Raw genomic sequence first — 27,963 nt, 5'->3', positions numbered from 1 at the left:
CCGCATGACTTTACACACCACACAATTTTACTCACCGCATGACATTACACACTGCATGACTTTACACACCGCACGTCTATACACACCGCAAAATTATACACACCGCATGATTATACACACTGCACGATTATACACACCACACGATTATACACACCACACGATTATACACACTGCACAACTTTACAAACCGCACGACTTTACACACCGCACAATTATACACACCACATGATAGTGCACACCACACGATCATACACACCGCACGAATTTACACACTGCACGACTTTACACACAGAACGACTATACACACTACACGGCTATACACACTGCACAACTATAAACACCACACGATTACACACAACACACGAATTTGCACACCACATGATCATACACACCGCACGACCAAACACACCGCACGACTATACACAGCCCATGATTATACACACTGCACGACTTTACACACAGCACAATACACACAGCACAATTATACACACCGCACGACTATAACACTGCACGATTATACACACCGCACGATTATACACACCGCACGCTTATACACACCGCACTTTACACACCACACGATTTAAACACCACAAGACTTTACACACGGCACGAGTTTACACACCGCATGATTATACACACCGCACCAGTAAACACGCCGCACAATTTTACACACTGCACGGCTATACACACCACACGATTATACACACCACACGATTATACACATTGCATGACTTTACATCCGCACGACTTTAAACACCGCACGATTAAACACACAGCACGGTTATACACACCGCACGACTTTACATCCGCACGACTTTACACACTGCTTGACTTTACAGACCGCACGTCTATACACACCACAAAATTATACACACCGCATGATTATACACACTGCACGATTATACACACCACACGACTTCCAACACTGCATGCTTATACACACCGCACGACTTTACACACCGCACGATTATACACACCGCATGACTATACAAACCGCAGGACTTTACAGACCGCACGATTATACACACCGCACGACTATACACACTGCACGACTATACACACCGCACGACTTTACACACTGCACGACTTTACACGCCGCACGACTGTACACACCGCACGACTTTACACATAATTATACACACCGCACAATTATACACGCCGCACGATTATACACACTGCATGATTTTACACACAGCACGATTATACACAAAGCAGGAGTATACACTCCACACGACTTTACACACCGCACGACTTTACACACCGCACTAATATACACACCGCAAGATTTTACACACCACATGATTTTACACACAGCACGATTACACACACTGCACGATTATACACACCGCACAACTATACAAACCGCATGATTATACACACCGCACGACTATACACACCGCATGTTTATACACACCGCACTACTATACACACCACACGATTATACACACCGCATGATTATACACACCACATGACTTTACACACCGCACGTCTATTCACACCACACGACTATACACACCGCACGATTTTAGACACCACACGATAATACACACGGCACGATTATACACACCACACGACTATACACACCGCATGATTTTACACACTGCATTATTTTACACACCGCAAGATTATACACACCACACGATTATACACACCGCACGATTATACACACCGCATGTTTATACACACCGCCCAACTATACACACAACACGACTATACACACCACACGACTATACACACCGTACGATTATAAACACTGCACGACTTTACAGACCGCACGACTATGCACTCCGCACGACTTTACACACTGCACGATTACACACACTGCATGGGTATGCACACCGCACAATTATACACACCACACGATTACACACACCGCATGATTATACACACCGCACGACTTCACACACCGCATGACTTTACAAACCGGACGATTACACACATCGCACGATTATACACACCGCGTGACTTTACACACCGCACGACTATACACACCGCACGACTATACACACCGCACGACTATACACACCATATGATTTTAGACACCACACGATAATACACACCGCACGATTTTACACACCGCACAATTATACACACCCCACGATTTTACACACCGCATGACTTTACACACCGCACGACTATACACACTGCACGACTTTACACACCACATGATTTACATACCGCATGACTATACACATGGCATGAGTTTACACACCGCACGATTATACACACCACACGACTGTACACACCGCAGGACATTACAGACCACATGATTATAAACACCGCACGACTAGACACACCGTAGGACTTTACTGACTGCATGATTATAAACACTGCTCCATTATACACACCGCACGACTATTCACACCACACGATTATACACACCGCACGATTATACACACCGCAAAATTATATACACTGCACAATTATTCACACCGCACGACTATACACACCGCACGACTATACACACCGCACGACTATACACATGGCTCGAGTTTACACACCGCACGATTATACACACCGCACAACTGTACACACCGCAGGACATTACAGACCACAGGATTATAAACACCACATGGCTAGACACACCGTAGGACTTTACTGACTGCATGATTATACACACTGCACGATTATACACACCGCACGACTATACAAACCGCAGGACTTTACAGACCGCAAGATTATACACACAGCACAATTATACACACCGCACGACTATACACACCGCAGGACTTTACAGACCGCATGATTATATGCACTGCAAAAATATACACACCACACAATTATACACACCGCACGATTATACACACCGCAAAATTATACACACCGCACAATTATACACATCGCACGATTATACACACCGCACGATTTTACACACAGCACGATTACACACACCGCATGAGTATACACTCCACACGACTTTACACACCGCAGGACTTTACACACCGCATGAATATACACACCGTAAGATTTTACACACCGCATGATTTTACACACAGCACGATTACACACACTGCACGATTATACACACTGCAGAACTATACACACCGCATGATTATACACACCGCACGACAATACACACCGCGCGATTTTACACACTGCGTTACTTTACACACCGCAAGATTATACACGGCTCACGATTATACACACCGCACGATTATACACACCGCATGTTTATACACACCGCACAACTATACACACCACACGACTATACACACGGCACGATTATAAACACTACACGACTTTACAGACCGCACGACTATACACACCACACAACTTTACACACTGCACGATTACACACACTGCATGAGTATACACACTGCAAAATTATACAAACGACACGATTACACACACCACATGATTATATACACTGCACGACTATACACACCGCACGACTTTACAAACCGCATGATTACACACATCGCACGATTATACACACCGCACAATTATACACACCACACGATAATACACACTGCACAATTTTACACACCGCACAATTATACACACCGCACGATTTTACACACCGCATGACTTTACACACCACACGACTATACACACTGCACGACTTTACACACCAGAATGATTTACACAACGCACGACTATACACATGGCACGCGTTTACACACCGCACGATTATACACACCGCATGACTGTACACACTGCAGGACATTACAGACCACACGATTCTAAACACCGCACGACTATACAAACCGCAGGACTTTACAGACCGCACGATTATACACACGGCACGATTATACACACCGCACGACTATACACACCGCAGGACTTTACAGACCGCATGATTATACACACTGCACAAATATACACACCACACGATTATACAAACCGCATGATTATACACACCGCACGATTACACACACCACACGATTTTACACACAGCACGATTACACACACCGCATGAGTATACACTCCACACGACTTTACACACTGCATGACTTTACACACCGCACGAATATACACACTGCAAGATAATATACACCGCACGATTATACACACTGCATGTTTATACACACCGCACAACTATACACACCACACGACTATACACACGGCACGATTATAAACACTGCACGACTTTACAGACCGCACGACTATACACAACGCACGACTTTACACACTGCACGATTACACACACTGCACAGTATACACACCGCACAATTATACACACACGACACGATTACACACACCACATGATTATACACACCGCACGACTTTACACACCACATGACTTTACAAACCTCATGATTACACGCATCGCACGATTATACACACCGCACAATTATACACACCACACGATTATACACACCACATGATTATACACACCGCACGACTTTACACACCGCACGACTATACACACCGCACGACTATATACACTGCACGATTTTAGACACCACATGATAATACACACCGCACAATTTTACACACCGCATGACTTTACACACCGCATGACTATATACACCGCACGATTTTAGACACCACACGATAATACACACTGCACGATTTTACACACCGCACAATTATACACACCGCACGATTTTACACACCACATGACTTTACACACCGCACGACTATACACTGCACGAATTTACACACCACACGATTTACACACCGCACGACTATACACATGGCACGAGTTTACACACCGCACGATTATACACACCGCACGACTGTACACACCGCAGGACATTACAGGCCACATGATTATACATACTGCACGACTAGACACACCGTAGGACTCTACTGACTGCATGATTATACACACTGTACGATTATACACACCGCACAACTATAAAAAACCGCAGGACATTACAGACCGCATGATTATACACACCGCATTTATATACACACTGCACAATTATACAGACCACACAATTATACACACCGCACGATTATACACAGCGCAAAATTATACACACCGCACGATTATATACACCGCACCACTTTACACACCGCACGACTTTCCACACCGCATTATTATACACACCGCATGAATTTACACACCGCATGACTTTCCACACCGCATGATTATAGACACCGCACGACTATACACATCGCACGACTTTCCACACCACACAATTATTCACATCGCATGACTATATACACCGCATAACTTTACACACCGCACGATTATACACACCGCACATTTATACACACTGCACGATTATACACACCGCAGGACTTTACAGAACACATGTTTACACACACCGCACGACTGTACACACCGCACGATTGTACACACCATAGGACTTTACAGACCGCACGATTATACACACCGCACGACTATACACACCGCAGGACTTTACAGATCACATGATTATACACACCGCACGATTATACACACCACAAAACTATACACACCACACAATTATACACACCGCACGATTATACAAATGCGCACAACTTTACACACTGCACGATTACACACACTGCATGATTATACACACCACACGAATTTACACACTGCATGATTTTACACACTGCACGACTATGCACACCACACGATTATACTCACCGCACGACTTTGCAGACCACACGATCATACACACTGTACGACTATACACACCGCACAACTATACACACCCCACGATTATACTCACTGCACGACTTTACACGCAGCACGACTATACACACTGCACGACTATACACACCACACGCTTATACACAACGCACGACTTTACACACCACACGATTTACCCACCGCACGACTATACACATGGCACGAGTTTACACACTGCACGTCTATACAAACCGCAGGACTTTACAGACCGCACCTTTATACACACCGCACGACTGTGCACACCGCACGACTGTACACACCGTAGGACTTTACACACTGCACGACTTTAGATACTGCATCTTAATACACACCGCACGACTATACACACCGCACGAATTTACACAGTGCACGACTTTACACCGCACGACTTTACACACCAGAAAGATTTACACACCGCACGACTATACACATGGCACGAGTTTACACACCGCACGATTATACACACCGCATGACTGTACACACCGCAGGACATTACAGACCACATGATTATAAACACCGCACAACTATACAAACCGCAGGACTTTACAGACCGCATGATTATACACACGGCACGATTATACACACCGCACGACTATACACACCGCAGGACTTTACAGACCGCATGATTATACACACTGCACAAATATACACACCACACGATTATACAAACCGCACGATTATACACACCGCACGATTACACACACCACACGATTTTACACACAGCACGATTACACACACCGCATGAGTATACACTCCACACGACTTTACACACTGCATGACGTTACACACCGCACGAATATACACACTGCAAGATAATATACACCGCACGATTATACACACCGCATGTTTATACACACCGCACAACTATACACACCACACGACTATACACACGGCACGATTATAAACACTGCACGACTTTACAGACCGCACGACTATACACACCGCACGACTTTACACACTGCACGATTACACACACTGCACAATTATACACACAACACGATTACACACACCACATGATTATACACACCGCACGACTTTACACACCACATGACTTTACAAACCTCATGATTACACGCATCGCACGATTATACACACCGCACAATTATACACACCACACGATTATACACACCGCATGATTATACACACCGCACGACTTTACACACCGCATGACTATACACACCGCACGACTATATACACCGCACGATTTTAGACACCACACGATAATACACACCGCACGATTTTACACACAGCACAATTATACACACCGCACGATTTTACACACCACATGACTTTACACACCGCACGACTATACACACTGCACGAATTTACACACCACACGATTTACACACCGCACGACTATACACATGGCACGAGTTTACACACCGCACGATTATACACACCGCACGACTGTACACACCGCAGGACATTACAGGCCACATGATTATACACACTGCACGACTAGACACACCGTAGGACTCTACTGACTGCATGATTATACACACTGTACGATTATACACACCGCACAACTATAAAAAACCGCAGGACTTTACAGACCGCATGATTATACACACCGCACGATTATACACACCGCACGACTATACACACCGCAGGGCTTTACAGACCGCATGATTATACACACTGCACAATTATACACACCACACGATTATATACACCGCATGATTATACACACCACCTGGTTATACACACTGCACCACTTTACACACCGCACCACCTTCCACACCGCATTATTATACACACCGCACGAATTTACACACCGCACCACTTTCCACACCGCACGATTATTCACATCGCATGACTATATACACCGCACGACTTTACACACCGCACGATTATACACACCACACATTTATATACACTGCACGATTATACACACCGCAGGACTTTACAGAACACGGCCTAGAAATTGGGTTTTGGCACAGCCAGGGCTTTAGCGCCGGAAGTTAGTGCCGGCGCTAAGTCCCCCTGCGCGCGCCAAAAATTCAGTAGCGCCGCGTCCAAACGGCTGCCGGCGCTACTGGAGGGTTTCAGCACCTCCCAATGGGCGCTACCTGCCCCATTGCGGCGCTGTTCCAGCGCTGCGGCGCCCGATGCGGTGCGGCAAGCTGGGGAAGTGCAGGCCTCCTCCTTCCGTTAAGGAGGAGCTGCCTGCACCCGACCGCTGGCCGTTGACGGCTGAATAAAAATGAGCCCGGCACCTCGGAGAAGTGCCGGGCTCGCGGCCCACACGCATCTGTGCCGCGGGGGGGTCTTGGAGGAGTCCGGGGAGGGAGGTGCGGGCAGGCGGCCGCCGGGGAAGCGGCCGGCCGCCGCGCGACCTTAATGCGCCGGCGCTAACTTCAGCAAGGCACCTTTTACAGAACGTTGCTTGCGGCTGCCACGGGCGAGGCGGCCGCAACTCAATTTCGGAGTTCGGGCGGGTTACCACGGCAACCGGGACGCTGCGCACACCAATGACGTCATCGGTGCCGGCGCAGCGCTCCCGGTGCAACGCCGCTTTAGGGCCCCACTCAATTTTTCAAATGGCCATAACTCTGGCGCTAGTCCCTCTAGCGCCTCAAAAGCGACGCTAAGGCTAGTGAATTTCTAGGCCCACATGTTTATACACACCGCACGACTGTACACACCGCACGGTGTACACACCATAGAACTTTACAGACCGCACGATTATACACACCACACGACTATACGCACCGCAGGACTTAACAGATCGCATGATTTTACACAACGCACGATTATACACACCGCACGACTGTACACACCACAGGACATTACAGACCACATGATTATACACACCGCACGACTAGACACACCGTAGGACTCTACTGACCGCATGATTATACACACTGCACGATTATACACACCGCACGTCTATAAAAAACCGCAGGACATTACAGACCGCATGATTATACACACCGCATTTATATACACACTGCACAATTATACACACCACACGATTATACACACCGCACGATTATACACACCGCACGATTATACACACCGCACGATTATACACAGCGCAAAATTATACACACCGCACGATTATGTACACCGCACGATTATACACACCACACGATTTTTCACACTGCACCACTTTACACACCGCATTATTATACACACCGCACGAATTTACACACCGCATGACTTTCCACACCGCATGATTATAGACACCGCACAACTATACACATCGCACGACTTTCCACACCACACAATTATTCACATCACATGACTATATACACCGCATAACTTTACACACCGCACGATTATACACACCGCACATTCATACACTCTGCACGATTATACACACCGCAGGACTTTACAGAACGCATGTTTATACACACCGCACGACTGTACACACCGCACGACTGTACACACCGCACGGTTGTACACACCATAGAACTTTACAGACCGCACGATTATACACACCACACGACTATACGCACCGCAGGACTTAACAGATCGCATGATTTTACACAACGCACGATTATACACACCGCACGACTGTACACACCACAGGACATTACAGACCACATGATTATACACACCGCACGACTAGACACACCGTAGGACTCTACTGACCGCATGATTATACACACTGCACGATTATACACACCGCACGTCTATAAAAAACCGCAGGACATTACAGACCGCATGATTATACACACCGCATTTATATACACACTGCACAATTATACACACCACACGATTATACACACCGCACGATTATACACACCGCACGATTATACACACCACACGATTTTTCACACTGCACCACTTTACACACCGCACGACTTTCCACACCGCATTATTATACACACCGCACGAATTTACACACCGCATGACTTTCCACACCGCATGATTATAGACACCGCACAACTATACACATCGCACGACTTTCCACACCACACAATTATTCACATCGCATGAATATATACACCGCATAACTTTACACACCGCACGATTATACACACCGCTCATTCATACACTCTGCACGATTATACACACCACAGGACTTTACAGAACGCATGTTTACACACACCGCACGACTGTACACACCGCACGATTGTACACACCATAGGACTTTACAGACCGCACGATTATACACACCGCATGACTATACACACCGCAGGACTTTACAGATCGCATGATTATACACACCGCACGATTATACACACCACAAAACTATACACACCACACAATTATACACACCGCACGATTATACAAATCGCACGACTTTACACACTGCACGATTACACACACTGCATGATTATACACACCACACGAATTTACACACCGCACGATTTTACACACCGCACGACTATACACACCACACGATTATACTCAACGCACGACTTTGCAGACCACACGATCATACACACTGTACGACTATACACACCGCACAACTATACTATACACACCCCACGATTATACACACTGCACGACTTTACACACAGCACGACTATACACACTGCACGATTATACACACCGCACGACTATACACACTGCACGATTATACACTCCGCACGCTTATACACAACGCACGACTTTACACACCACACGATTTACCCACCGCACGACTATACACATGGCATGAGTTTACACACTGCACGTCTATACAAACTGCAGGACTTTACAGACCGCACCTTTATACACACCGCACGACTGTGCACACCGCACGACTGTACACACCGTAGGACTTTACACACTGCACGACTTTAGACAATGCATGTTAATACACACCGCACGACTTTACACACCGCACGACTTTACACACCGCACGACTATACACACCGCATCACTTTACACAGTGCACGACTTTACACACCGCACGACTTTACACACCACACGACTTTACACACTGCATTACTTTAGGCACTGCAAGATTATACACACTGCATGATTATACACACCGCAGGACTTTTACAGAACACATGTTTATACACACCGCACGACTGTACACACTGCACGACTGTACACACCGTAGGGCTTTACAGACCGCACGATTATACACACCGCATGACTATACACACCGCAGGACTTTACAGACCGCATGATTATACACACCACATGATTATACACACCGCACGATTATACACACCGCAAAACTATACACACTGCACAATTATACACACCGCACGATTATACAAATCGCACGACTTTTCACACTGCTTCATTACACGCACCGCACAATTATACACACTGCACAATTCTGCATACCACACAATTACACACACTGCATGATGATACGCACCGCACGACTTTCCACACCACACGACTTTACACACCACACGACTTAACACACTGCTCGACTATACACACCACACGATTATGCTCACCGCACGACTTTGCTCACCACACGTTCATACACACTGCACGACTATACACACCGCACGACTATACACACACCACGATTATACACACTGCATGACTTTACACACAGCACGACTATACACACTGCACGACTTTAGACACTGCATGATAATATACACCGCACGATTTTACACACCGCATGACTTTACACACTGCATTACTTTACACACCGCAAGATTATACACACCACATGATTATAAACACTGCACGACTTTACAGACTGTACGACTGTACACACCACACGACTTTACACACTGCACGATTATACACACCACACGATTACACACACCGCATGATTATGCACACCGCACAACTTTACACACCGCACAACTTTACACACCGCACGATTATACACACCACAAAATTATACACACTGCATGATAATATACACCGCACGATTACACACACCACATGATTATACACACTGCGCGACTTTACACACCGCACGACTTTCCACACCGCATGATTATACACACCACACGAATTTACACACCGCACAACTTTCCACACCGCATGATTATAGACACCGCACGACTATACACACCGCACGACTTTCCACACCACAAGATTATACACATTGCACGACTATATGCACCGCACAACTTTACACACCGCACGATTATACACACCGCACATTTATACACACTGCATGATTATACACACTGCAGGAATTTTAATGAACACATGTTTATTCACACCGCATGACTGTACACACCGCACGACTGTCCACACCATAGGACTTTACAGACCGCACAATTATACACACCGCATGACTATACACACCGCAGGACTTTACAGACCGCATGATTATACACACCACATGATTATACACACCGCACGATTATACACACCGCAAAACTATACACACCGCACAATTATACACACCGCACGATTATACCAATCGCACTACTTTACACACTGCACGACTATACACGCCACACGATTATACTCACCGCACGACGTTGCACACCACACGATCATACACACCACACAACTATACACACTGCACAACTATACACACACCACGATTATAGAAACTGCACGACTTTACACACAGCACGACTATACACACTGCATGATTATACACACCGCACGACTATACACACTGCACGATTATACACACCGCACGACTTTACACACCACACGATTTACCCACCGCACGACTATACACATGGCATGAGTTTACACACTGCACGACTATACAAACCGCAGGACTTTACAGACCACACCTTTATACACACCGCACGACTGTACACACCGCACAACTGTACACACCGTAGGACTTTACACACCGCATGACTTTCCACACTGCATTATTATACACACCACACGACTATACAGACAGCACGACTATACACACCGCACGACTTTAGACACTGCTCGATAATACACACTACACGATTTTACACACCGCACGACTTTACACACTGCACGACTATATACACCGCACGACTTTACACACTGCATGACTTTTCACCGCACGACTTTACACACCGCACGACTATACACACCGCATGACTTTACACACTGCATTACTTTACACACCGCAAGATTATACACACCGCACGATTATACACCGCACAATTATACACACCGCACGATTTTACACACAGCACGATTATACATACCGCATGATTATACACATTGCACGACTTTACACACCACACGATTATACACACCGCGCGACTTTACAAACCGCACAATTATACACATCGCATGATTTTACACACCGCACGACTATACACAGCGCACGACTTTACACACTGCATTACTTTACACACCGTAAGATTAAACACACCCCACGATTATACACACCACACGACTATACACACCGCATGTTTATACACACTGCACAACTATACAAATCGCATGACTTTACACACCACACGACTATACACACCGCACGATTATACACACTGCACGACTTTACATACCACACAATTTACACACCGCACGACTTTACACACCGCACGATTATACACACCGCATGATTATACACACCGCATGACTTTACACACCGCACGATTACATACACGGCACGATTATACACACTGCACAACTATACACACCGCACGATTATACACACTGCACGACTATACTCACCGCATGTTTATACACACCGCACAACTATACACACCGCACGACATTACACACCACACTATACACACAGCACGATTATAATAACTGCACAACTTTACAGACCGCACGACTATACACACCGCACGACTTTACACACTGCATTACTTTACACACCGCAAGATTATACACACCCCACGATTATACACACTGCACGACTATACACACCGCATCTTTATACACACCGCACAACTATACACATCGCATGACTTTACACACCACACGACTATACACACCGCACGATTATAATCACTGCATGACTATACAGACCGCACGACTATACACACCGCACGACTTTACACACTGCACGATTACACACACTGCACGAGTATACACACCGCACAATTATACACACCACATGACTTTACACACTGCACGATTAGACACACCGCATGATCATACACATTGCACAATAATACACACCACACGATTACACACACCTCATGATTATACACACCGCATGACTTTACACGCCGCACGACTTTACAAACCGCACGATTACACACATCGCACGATTATACACACTGCACAATTATACACACCACACGATTATACACACCGCATGATTATACACACCGCGCGACTTTACACACCACACGACTATACACACCGCACGACTATACACACCGCACGACTTTAGACACCACACGATAATACACACTGCACGATTTTACACACCGCACGATTTTACTCACCGCACGACTTTAAACACCGCAAGATTATACACACCCCACAATTATAAACAGCACTCATATATACACATAGCACTATACTCACCGCATGTTTATACACACCGCACAACTACACACACCGCACGACATTACACACCGCACAACTATACACACCGCACAACATTACACACCACACGACTATACACACAGCACGATTATAAACACTGCACGACTTTACAGACCGCACGACTATACACTCCGCACGACTATACACACCACACGACTTTAGACACCACATGATAATACACACCGCATGATTTTACACACCGCACAATTATGCACACCGCACGATTTTACACACCGCATGACTTTACACACCGCACGACTATACACACTGCACGACTTTACACACCACACGATTTACACACCGCACGACTATACACATGACATGAGTTTACACACTGCACGACTTTAGACACCGCACGATAATACACACCGCACGATTTTACACACCGCACGATTTTACACACCGCACGACTTTACACACCGCAAGATTATACACACCCCACAATTATAAACACCGCTCGATTGTACACATAGCACGACTATACTCACCGCATGTTTATACACACCGCACAACTATACACACTGCATGACATTACACACCGCACAACTACACACACCGCATGACATTACACACCGCACAACTATACACACCGCACAACATTACACACCACACGACTATACGCACAGCACGATTATAAACACTGCACGACTTTACAGACCGCACGACTATACATACCGCACGACTTTACACACCGCACAATTATACACACCGCACGATTTTACACACCACATGACTTTACACACCGCACAACTATACACACTGCACGAATTTACACACCACACGATTTACACACCGCACGACTATACACATGGCACGAGTTTACACACCGAACGATTATACACACTGCACGACTGTACACACCGCAGGACATTACAGACCACATGATTATACATACCGCACGACTAAACACACCGTAGGACTCTACTGACTGCATGATTATACACACTGTACGATTATACACACCACACAACTATAAAAAACCGCAGGACTTTACAGACCGCATGATTATACACACCGCACGATTATACAAACCACACGACTATACACACCGTTGGATTTTACAGACCGCATGATTATACACACTGCACAATTATACACACCACACGATTATATACAGCGCATGATTATACACACCACACGATTATACACACTGCACCACTTTACACACCGCACGACTTTCCACACCGCATTATTATACAGGTAGACTACCCTTTATCCGAACTTCCGAAAACCGAAACCCTCTAAAAACCGAAAATTTTTTCGTTCAGCGTAAGTCGTGCGCACAACATGACCAGAGTGGCGCACGACTTATGCTGAGCAGGGCAGAGGGTCACTGAGTTCCCTCCTGGGTAGGAGATTGCAGGCCGAGCCGGGCAGTGTGAAGGAGGTATACCGGGAGAGTGAACCCAACAATACAGCGGCCCGTCCGATAGCTGCAGCAGCCTGTCCGATATTCTTTTCTCCCCCCCCGACCCCCAACCCCCCGCCGACCCCCACCGTTTCGGATAAGGGATAGTGTACCAGCCTTTATCCGCACTTCCGAAAACAGAAAACCTCTGAAAACCGAAAATGGTGGCTTACGGGGTGCTGCCCCGTAATACCTTCTGAAATCCGAAATTTTCCGAAAACCGAAACACGGCTGGTCCCAAGGTTTTCGGATAAAGGATAGTCTACCTGTACACACCGCACGAATTTACACACCGCACGATTTTCCACACTGCATGATTATAGACACCGCACGACTATACACACCGCACGACTTTCCACACCACACGATTATTCACATCGCATGACTATATACACCGCATAACTTTACACACCGCACGATTATACACACCGCGCATTTATACACACTGCACGATTATACACACCGCAGGACTTAACAGAACACATGTTTATCCACACCGCATGACTGTACACACCGCACGATTGTACACACCATAGGACTTTACAGACCGCACGATTATACACACCGCACAACTATACACACCGCAGGACTTTACAGATCGCATGTTTTCACACACCGCACGATTATACACACCGCACAACTGTACACACCGCAGGACATTACAGACCACATGATTATACACACCGCATGACTAGACACACCGTAGGACTCTACTGACCGAATGATTATACACACTGCACAATTATACACACCGCACGACTATAAAAAACTGCAGGACTTTACAGACCGCATGATTATGCACACCGCATGATTATACACACTGCACAATTATACACACCACACGATTATACACACCGCACGATTATACACACCGCAAAATTATACACACCGCACGATTATATACACCGCACGATTATACACACCACACGATTATACACACTGCACCACTTTACACGCTGCACGACTTTCCACACTGCATGATTATACACACGGCAGGACTTTACAGAACGCATGTTTATACACATCGCACGACTGTACACACCGCACGATTGTACACACCATAGGACTTTACACACTGCACAATTATACACACCGCACGGCTATACACACCGCAGGACTTCTCAGATCGCATGATTATACACACCGCACGATTATACACACCACAAAACTATGCACACCGCACAATTATACACACCGCACGATTATACAAATGCACACGACTTTACACACTGCACGATTACACACACTGCATGATTATACACACCACACGAATTTACACACTGCACGATTATACTCACCGCATGACTTTGCACACCACACGATCATACACACTGCACGACTATACACACCGCACAACTATACACACCCCACGATTATACACACTGCACGACTTTACACACAGCACGACTATACACACTGCACGATTATACACACCACACGCTTATACACAACGTATGACTTTACACACCACACGATTTACCCACCGCACGACTATACACATGGCACGAGTTTACATACTGCACGCCTATACAAACCGCAGGACTTTACAGACCGCACCTTTATACACACCGCACAACTGTGCACACTGCACGACTGTACACACCATAGGACTTTACACACCGCACGACTTTAGACACTGCATGTTAATACACACCGCACGACTTTACACACCGCACGACTATACACACCACACGGCTTTACACACGGCATTACTTTACACACTGCAAGATTATACACACCACACGATTATACACACCTCAAGATTATACACACCGCACAACTATACACACCGCACGATTATACACACCGCACAACTATACATACCGCAAGATTTTACACACTACATTACTTTACACATCGCAAGATTATACACACCGCACGATTATACACACCGCACGACTATACAGGTAGACTATCCTTTATCCGCACTTCTGAAAACCGAAAACCTCTAAAAACCGAAAGTTTTCTCATGGAGCGTAAGTCGTGCGCACGACATGACCCGAGTGGCACCAAACATGACAGGAGTGGTCCGGGAGCTCTGCCTTTCCCTGTGAGTAGGGCAGAGGGTCACAGAGTTCCCTCCTGGGTAGGAGATTGCAGGCTGAGCCGGGCAGTGTGAAGGAGGTACCGAGAGAGTGAACCCAACAATACAGCGGCCCGTCCGATAGCTGCAGCGGCCCATCCGATAGTCTTTTCTTCCCCCCCCCCACCCCCGACCTGATTTGCGGGCCAGCTTAGTGTAGGAGCCAGCCGATATCCGGCTTTCCCACAACTGGTGGTGGCAGTTGAGCCCCAGACCCCCGCTAAGTCAAGGAATTCAGATACGGAGCAGGGGGAGCCGGAAACCTCGATCTAACGGCAGAAATCAGCAGCCCTTTTGTTAGGTGTTTTTTCGTCCCCCAGCATTTTTTAAACAGTCAGGCTGTGGAAAGAGTCTCTGTAGCTTAGCAACAGCTTCAGAGACGCTTCCAAGGCAGGGCCCGAGTGTTTACAAGCAGTTGCTAAGCAACAGTGTTTGTTGTCAGATACGGAGATGAAAACCTTCTGAAATCCGAAAAATTCCGAAAACCGAAACACAGCTGGTCCCAAGGTTTTCGGATAAAGGATAGTCTACCTGTACACACCGCATGTTTATACGCACCACACAACTATAGACACCGCACGATTATAAACACTGCACGACTTTACAGACCGTACGACTGTACACACCGCACGACTTTACACACTGCACGATTATACACACCACACGATTACACACACCGCATGATTATACACACCACATGACTATACACACCGCACGATTATAAACACTGCACGACTTTACAGACCGTACGACTATACACACCGCACGACTTTACACACTGCACGATTATACACTCCACACGATTAAACACACCGCATGATTATACACACCGCATGACTTTACACACTGCATGACTTTACAAACAACACGATTATACACATCGCACGACTTTACACACTGCATGACTTTACAAACAACACGATTATACACACCGCACGACTTTACACACTGCATGACTTTACAAACCACACAATTATACACATCGCACGATTATACACACCGCACAATTATACACACCACACGATTATACACACTGCATGATTATACACACCGCACGACTTTACACAACGCACGACTATACACACCGCACGACTATACACACCGCACGACTTTAGACACCACACGATAATACACACCGTACGATTTTACACACCGCACAATTATACACACCGCATGATTTTACACACCGCATGACTTTACACACCGCATGACTTTACACACTGCACGACTATACACACTGCATGACTTTACACACCACACGATTATACACACCGCACGATTATACACACCGCATGACTTTACACACCGCACAACTTTACACACTGCATGATTATACACACCACTAAATTATACACACCGCACGATTATATACACCGCACGATTATACACACCACATGATTATACACACTGCACAACTTTACGCACCGCACGACTTTCCACACCGCATGATTATACACACCGCACGACTATACACACCGCACGACTTTCCACACCACAAGATTATACACATCGCACGACTATATACACTGCACAACTTTACACACCGCATGATTATACACACCGCACATTTATACACACTGCATGATTATACACACCGCAGGACTTTTACAGAACACATGTTTATACACACCGCATGACTGTACACACTGCACGACTGAACACACCGTAGGACTTTACAGACCGCACGATTATACACACCGCATGACTATACACACCGCAGGACTTTACAGACCGCATGATTATACACACCACATGATTGTACACACCGCACGATTATACACACCGCAAAACTATACACACCGCACAATTATACACACCGCACAATTATACAAATTGCACGACTTTACACACTGCATCATTACACACACCGCACAATTATACACACCGCACAATTGTGCATACCACACAATTACACACACTGCATGATGATACACACCGCACGACTTTACACACCACATGACTTTACACACCACACGACTTAACACACTGCACGACTATACACACCACACGATTATACTCACCGCACGACTTTGCACACCACACGAGCATACACACCGCACGACTATAAACACCGCACGACTATACACACCGCACGATTATAAACAATGCATGACTTGACAGACCGCACGACTAAACACACCGCATGACTTTACACACTGCACAATTATACAAACCACACAACTTTACACACTGCACGATTAGACACATTGCATGATCATACACATTGCACAATAATACACACCACACGATTACACACACCTCATGATTATACACACCGCACGACTTTGCACACCGCACGACTTTACAAACCGCACGATTACACACATCGCATGATTATACACACCGCACAATTATACACACCACACGATAATACACACCGCATGATTTTACACACCGCACAATTATGCACACCGCACAATTTTACACATTGCATGACTTTACACACCGCACGACTATACACACTGCACAACTTTACACACCACACGATTTACACACCGCATGACTATACACATGGCACGAGTTTACGCACCACATGACTATACAAATCGCAGGACTTTACAGACCGCACGTTTATACACACCGCACGACTGTACACACCGCACGACTATACACACTGCACGACATTAGACACCGCACAACTATACACACCGCATGACATTACACACCACAAGACTATACACACAGCACGATTATAAACACTGCACGACTTTACAGACCGCACGACTATACACACCGCACAACTTTACACACTGCACGATTACACACATTGCACGAGTATACACACCGCACAATTATACACACCACACGACTTTACACACTGCACGATTACACACACCGCATGATTATACAAACCACACAATTATACACACCACACGATTATACACACCGCATGATTATACACACCGCACGAATTTACACACCGCACGACTAAATACACCGCACGACTATACACACCGCACGACTTTAGGCACCACATGATAATACACACTGCATGATTTTACACACCGCACAATTTTACACACCGCACGATTTTACACACCGCACGACTATACACACTGCACGACTATACACACCGCCCGACTTTACACACCGCACGACTATACACACTGCACGACTATACACACCGCATGACTTTACACACCGCACGACTTTACACACCGCACGACTATACACACCGCATGACAATACACACCGCACAACTATACACGCCGCAAGACTTTACACACTGCATTACTTTACACACCGCACGACTTTACACACCGCACGACTTTACACACCGCACGACTGTACACACCGCACAACTATACACACCGCATGACTATACACACTGCAAGACTTTACACACTGCATTACTTTACACACCGCAAGATTATACACACCGCAAGATTATACACACCGCACGACTTTACACTCCGCACGACTTTACACACCGCACGATTACACACATCGCACGATTATACACACCACACGATTATACACACTGCATGATTATACACACCGCACAACTTTACACACCGCACGACTATACACACCGTACGATTTTAGACACCACACGATAATACACACCGCACGATTTTACACAACGCACAATTATACACACCGCATGATTTTACACACCGCATGACTTTACACACCGCACGACTATACACACTGCATGACTTTACACACCACACGATTTACACACCACACGACTATACACATGGCACGAGTTTACACACCGCACGACTATACAAACCGCAGGGCTTTACAGACCGCACGATTATACACACCGCACGAATGTTCACACTGCAGGACATTACAGACCACACAATTATACACACCGCATGACTAGACACAACATAGGACTTTACAGACCGCATGATTATACACACCGCACGATTATACACACCGCACGACTATACACACCGCAGGACTTTACAGACCGCATGATTATACACACTGCCCGATTATACACACCGCACAACTATACACACCGCACGATTTTACACTCCGCACGATTACTCACAATGCACAACTGTACACACCGCACGATTATACACACCGCACGATTATTCACACCACACGACTATACACACCACACGACTTTACACACCACACAGCTATACACACTGCATGATTATACACACTGCACGACTTTACACATCGCACGACCATACACACCGCACGATTATACACACCGCACGATTATACACACCGCACGATTATACACACCGCACGATTATACACACCACACGACTATACACGCGCGAATTTACACACCGCACGACTTTACACACCGCATGAATTTACGCACTGCATGACTTTACACACCACACGACATTACACACCACACGATTATACACACCGCACAACTGCACATACCGTATGATTATACACAACGCTCTATTATACATACTGCACGGCTGTACACATTGCATGACTATACACACCACATGATTTTACACACTGCACGATTATACACACCGCACGACTATACATGCCGCACAAATTTACACACCGCACGTTTTTAGACACCGCATGATTATACACACTGCACAATTATACACACCGCACGATTATACACACCACACAACTATACACACTGCATGACTTTACACACCGCTTGAATTTACACACTGCACGACTTTACACACCACACGTTTATACACACCGCATGACTTTACCCTCCGCATGACTTTACACACCGCACAATTATACACTATGCACGATTATACGCACCGCACGACTTTACACACCGCACGACTTTACATACTGCACTATTATACACACTGCAAGATTTTACATACCGCACGATTATAAACACCGCACGGTTATACACACCGCACGACTTTACACACCGCACATTATACACACCGCACGATTATGCACACTGCACAATTTTACACACCGCACGACTTTACACCCCGCATGACTTTGCACAATGCACGATTATACACACGCACAATTTTACACACCGCACGATTATACACACCGCACCATTATACACGCCGCATGGCTATGCACTCTGCACGACTTTACAAACCGCACGATTATACACACCACACAATTATACACACCACACGATAATACACACCGCATGATTTTACACACCGCACAATTATGCACACTGCACAATTTTACACATTGCATGACTTTACACACCGCACGACTATACACACTGCACAACTTTACACACCACACGACTTACACACCGCATGACTATACACATGGCACGAGTTTACGCACCACATGACTATACAAATCGCAGGACTTTACAGACCGCACGTTTATACACACCGCACGACTGTACACACCGCACGACTATACACACTGCACGACATTAGACACCGCACAACTATACACACCGCATGACATTACACACCACAAGACTATACACACAGCACGATTATAAACACTGCACGACTTTACAGACCGCACGACTATACACACCGCACAACTTTACACACTGCACGATTACACACATTGCACGAGTATACACACCGCACAATTATACACACCACACGATTATACACACCGCATGATTATACACACCGCACGAATTTACACACCGCACGACTAAATACACCGCACGACTATACACACCGCACGACTTTAGGCACCACACGATAATACACACTGCATGATTTTACACACCGCACAATTTTACACACCGCACGATTTTACACACCGCACGACTATACACACTGCACGACTATACACACCGCCCGACTTTACACACCGCACGACTATACACACTGCACGACTATACACACCGCATGACTTTACACACCGCACGACTTTACACACCGCACGACTATACACACCGCATGACAATACACACCGCACGACTATACACGCCGCAAGACTTTACACACTGCATTACTTTACACACCGCACGACTTTACACACCGCACGACTTTACACACCGCACGACTTTACACACCGCACGACTGTACACACCGCATAACTATACACACCGCATGACTTTACACACTGCATTACTTTACACACCGCACGACTTTACACACCGCACAACTTTACACACCGCACGACTGTACACACCGCACAACTATACACACCGCATGACTATACACACCGCAAGACTTTACACACTGCATTACTTTACACACTGCAAGATTATACACACCGCAAGATTATACACACCGCACGACTTTACACTCCGCACGACTTTACACACCGCACGATTACACACATCGCACGATTATACACACCACACGATTATACACACTGCATGATTATACACACCGCACGACTTTACACACCGCACGACTATACACACCGTACGACTTTAGACACCACACGATAATACACACCGCACGATTTTACACAACGCACAATTATACACACCGCATGATTTTACACACCGCATGACTTTACACACCGCACGACTATACACACTGCATGACTTTACACACCACACGATTTACACACCACACGACTATACACATGGCACGAGTTTACACACCGCACGACTATACAAACCGCAGGGCTTTACAGACCGCACGATTATACACACCGCACGAATGTTCACACTGCAGGACATTACAGACCACACAATTATACACACCGCATGACTAGACACAACATAGGACTTTACAGACCGCATGATTATACACACCGCACGATTATACACACCGCACGACTATACACACCGCAGGACTTTACAGACCGCATGATTATACACACTGCCCGATTATACACACCGCACAACTATACACACCACACGATTATACACTCCGCACGATTACTCACAATGCACAACTGTACACACCGCACGATTATACACACCGCACGATTATTCACACCACACGACTATACACACCACACGACTTTACACACCACACAGCTATACACACTGCCCGATTATACACACCGCACAACTATACACACCGCACGATTATACACTCCGCACGATTACTCACAATGCACAACTGTACACACCGCACGATTATACACACCGCACGATTATTCACACCACACGACTATACACACCACACGACTTTACACACCGCACAGCTATACACACTGCATGATTATACACACTGCACGACTTTACACATCGCACGACCATACACACCGCACGACTATACACACCGCACGATTATACACACCGCACGATTATACACACCGCACGATTATACACACCACACGATTATACACGCGCGAATTTACACACCGCACGACTTTACACACCGCATGAATTTACGCACTGCATGACTTTACACACCACACGACATTACACACCACACGATTATACACACCGCACAACTGCACATACCGTATGATTATACACAACGCTCTATTATACATACTGCACGGCTGTACACATTGCATGACTATACACACCACATGATTTTACACACTGCACGATTATACACACCGCACGACTATACATGCCGCACAAATTTACACACCGCACGTTTTTAGACACCGCATGATTATACACACTGCATGACTTTACACACCACACGACATTACACACCACACAACTATACACACTGCATGACTTTACACACCGTATGATTATACACAACGCTCTATTATACATACTGCACGGCTGTACACATTGCATGACTATACACACCACATGATTTTACACACTGCACGATTATACACACCGCACGACTATACATGCCGCACAAATTTACACACCGCACGTTTTTAAACACCACATGATTATACACACTGCACAATTATACACACCGCACGATTATACACACCACGCAACTATACACACTGCATGACTTTACACACCGCTTGAATTTACACACTGCACGACTTTACACACCACACGTTTATACACACCGCATGACTTTACCCTCCGCATGACTTTACACACCGCACAATTATACACTATGCACGATTATACGCACCGCACGACTTTACACACCGCACGACTTTACATACTGCACTATTATACACACTGCACGATTTTACATACCGCACGATTATAAACACTGCACGGTTATACACACCGCACGACTTTACACACCGCACATTATACACACCGCACGATTATGCACACTGCACAATTTTACACACCGCACGACTTTACACCCCGCATGACTTTGCACAATGCACGATCATACACACGCACAATTTTACACACCGCACGATTATACACACCGCACCATTATACACGCCGCATGACTATGCACTCTGCACGACTTTACAAACCGCACGATTATACACACCACACAATTATACACACCGCACGATTATATGCACCGCACAATTACACACACTGCACGACTTTACACACCGCTTGAATTTACAAACTACACGACTTTACACACCGCACGATTATACATACCGCATGACTTTACCCTCCGCACGACTTTACACACCGCATGATTATACACTACGCACGATTATACACACCACACGACTTTACACACAGCACGACTTTACACACTGCACTATTATACACACTGCACAACTTTACCCACTGCATGACTATACACACCACACGATTATACGCACTGCACGATTATAAACACCGCAAGGTTATACACACCGCACGACTTTACACACCGCACGATTATACACACCGCACAATTATACACATTGCACAATTATTCACACTGCACGATTAAACACAAGGCACGACTTTACACACCGCATGACTTTACACACCACAGGATTTTACACTCTGCACGATTATTCACACTGCATGACTGTACACACCACACGATTATACACACCGCACAATTATTCACACCACACTATTATACACACCACACGACTATACGCACCGCACGACTTTACGCACTGCATGACTTTACACAACGCACGACTATACACACCACACGACTTTACACACTGCACGACTTTACACACCACACGACTATACACACCACACGACTTTACACACTGCACGACTATACACACTGCATGACTTTACACACCACACGACTATACACACCACACGACTTTACGCACTGCATGACTTTACACACCACACGACTTTACACACTGCACGACTTTACACACTGCACGACTATACACACCACACGACTTTACACACTGCACGACTTTACACACCACACGACTTTACACACTGCACGACTATACACACCACACGACTTTACACACTGCACGACTATACACACCACACGACTTTACACACTGCACGACTTTACACACCACACGACTATACACACCACACAACTTTACACACTGCACGACTATACACACTGCATGACTTTACACACCACACGACTATACACACCACACGACTATACACACTGCATGACTATACACACCACACGACTTTACACACCACACGACTATACACACCACACGACTATACACACCACACGACATTACACACTGCACGACTATACACACCACACGACTATACACACCACACGACTTTACACACTGCACGACTATACACACCACACGACTATACACACCACATGACTTTACACACTGCACGACTATACACACCACACGACTTTACACACTGCACGACTATACACACCACACGACTATACACACCACACGACTTTACACACCACATGACTTTACACACTGCACGACTATACACACCACATGACTATACACACCACACGACTATACACACCACACGACTATACACACCACACGACTATACACACCACATGACTTTACACACTGCATGACTTTACACACTGCACGACTATACACACCACATGACTTTACACACTGCACGACTATACACACCACACGACTATACACACCACACGACTTTACGCACTGCATGACTTTACACACCACACGACTATACACACCACACGACTTTACACACCACACGACTTTACGCACTGCACGACTATACACACCACACGACTAGACACACCACACGACTATACACACCACACGACTTTACACACTGCATGACTTTACACACTGCACGACTATACACACCACACGACTTTACACACTGCACGACTATACACACCACACGACTTTACACACTGCACGACTTTACAGACCGCACGACTATACACACCGCACAACTTTACACACTGCACGATTACACACATTGCACGAGTATACACACCGCACAATTATACACACCACACGACTTTACACACTGCACGATTACACACACCGCATGATTATACAAACCACACAATTATACACACCACACGATTATACACACCGCATGATTATACACACCGCACGAATTTACACACCGCACGACTAAATACACCGCACGACTATACACACCGCACGACTTTAGGCACCACATGATAATACACACTGCATGATTTTACACACCGCACAATTTTACACACCGCACGATTTTACACACCGCACGACTATACACACTGCACGACTATACACACCGCCCGACTTTACACACCGCACGACTATACACACTGCACGACTATACACACCGCATGACTTTACACACCGCACGACTTTACACACCGCACGACTATACACACCGCATGACAATACACACCGCACAACTATACACGCCGCAAGACTTTACACACTGCATTACTTTACACACCGCACGACTTTACACACCGCACGACTTTACACACCGCACGACTGTACACACCGCACAACTATACACACCGCATGACTATACACACTGCAAGA

Source organism: Somniosus microcephalus, chromosome 8, assembly GCF_052327205.1.
Source record: "Somniosus microcephalus isolate GS21.2 chromosome 8, FLI_Smic_1.0, whole genome shotgun sequence".
In the NCBI taxonomy this organism is placed as follows: domain Eukaryota; kingdom Metazoa; phylum Chordata; class Chondrichthyes; order Squaliformes; family Somniosidae; genus Somniosus; species Somniosus microcephalus.
This window is presented reverse-complemented; position numbering follows the sequence as displayed.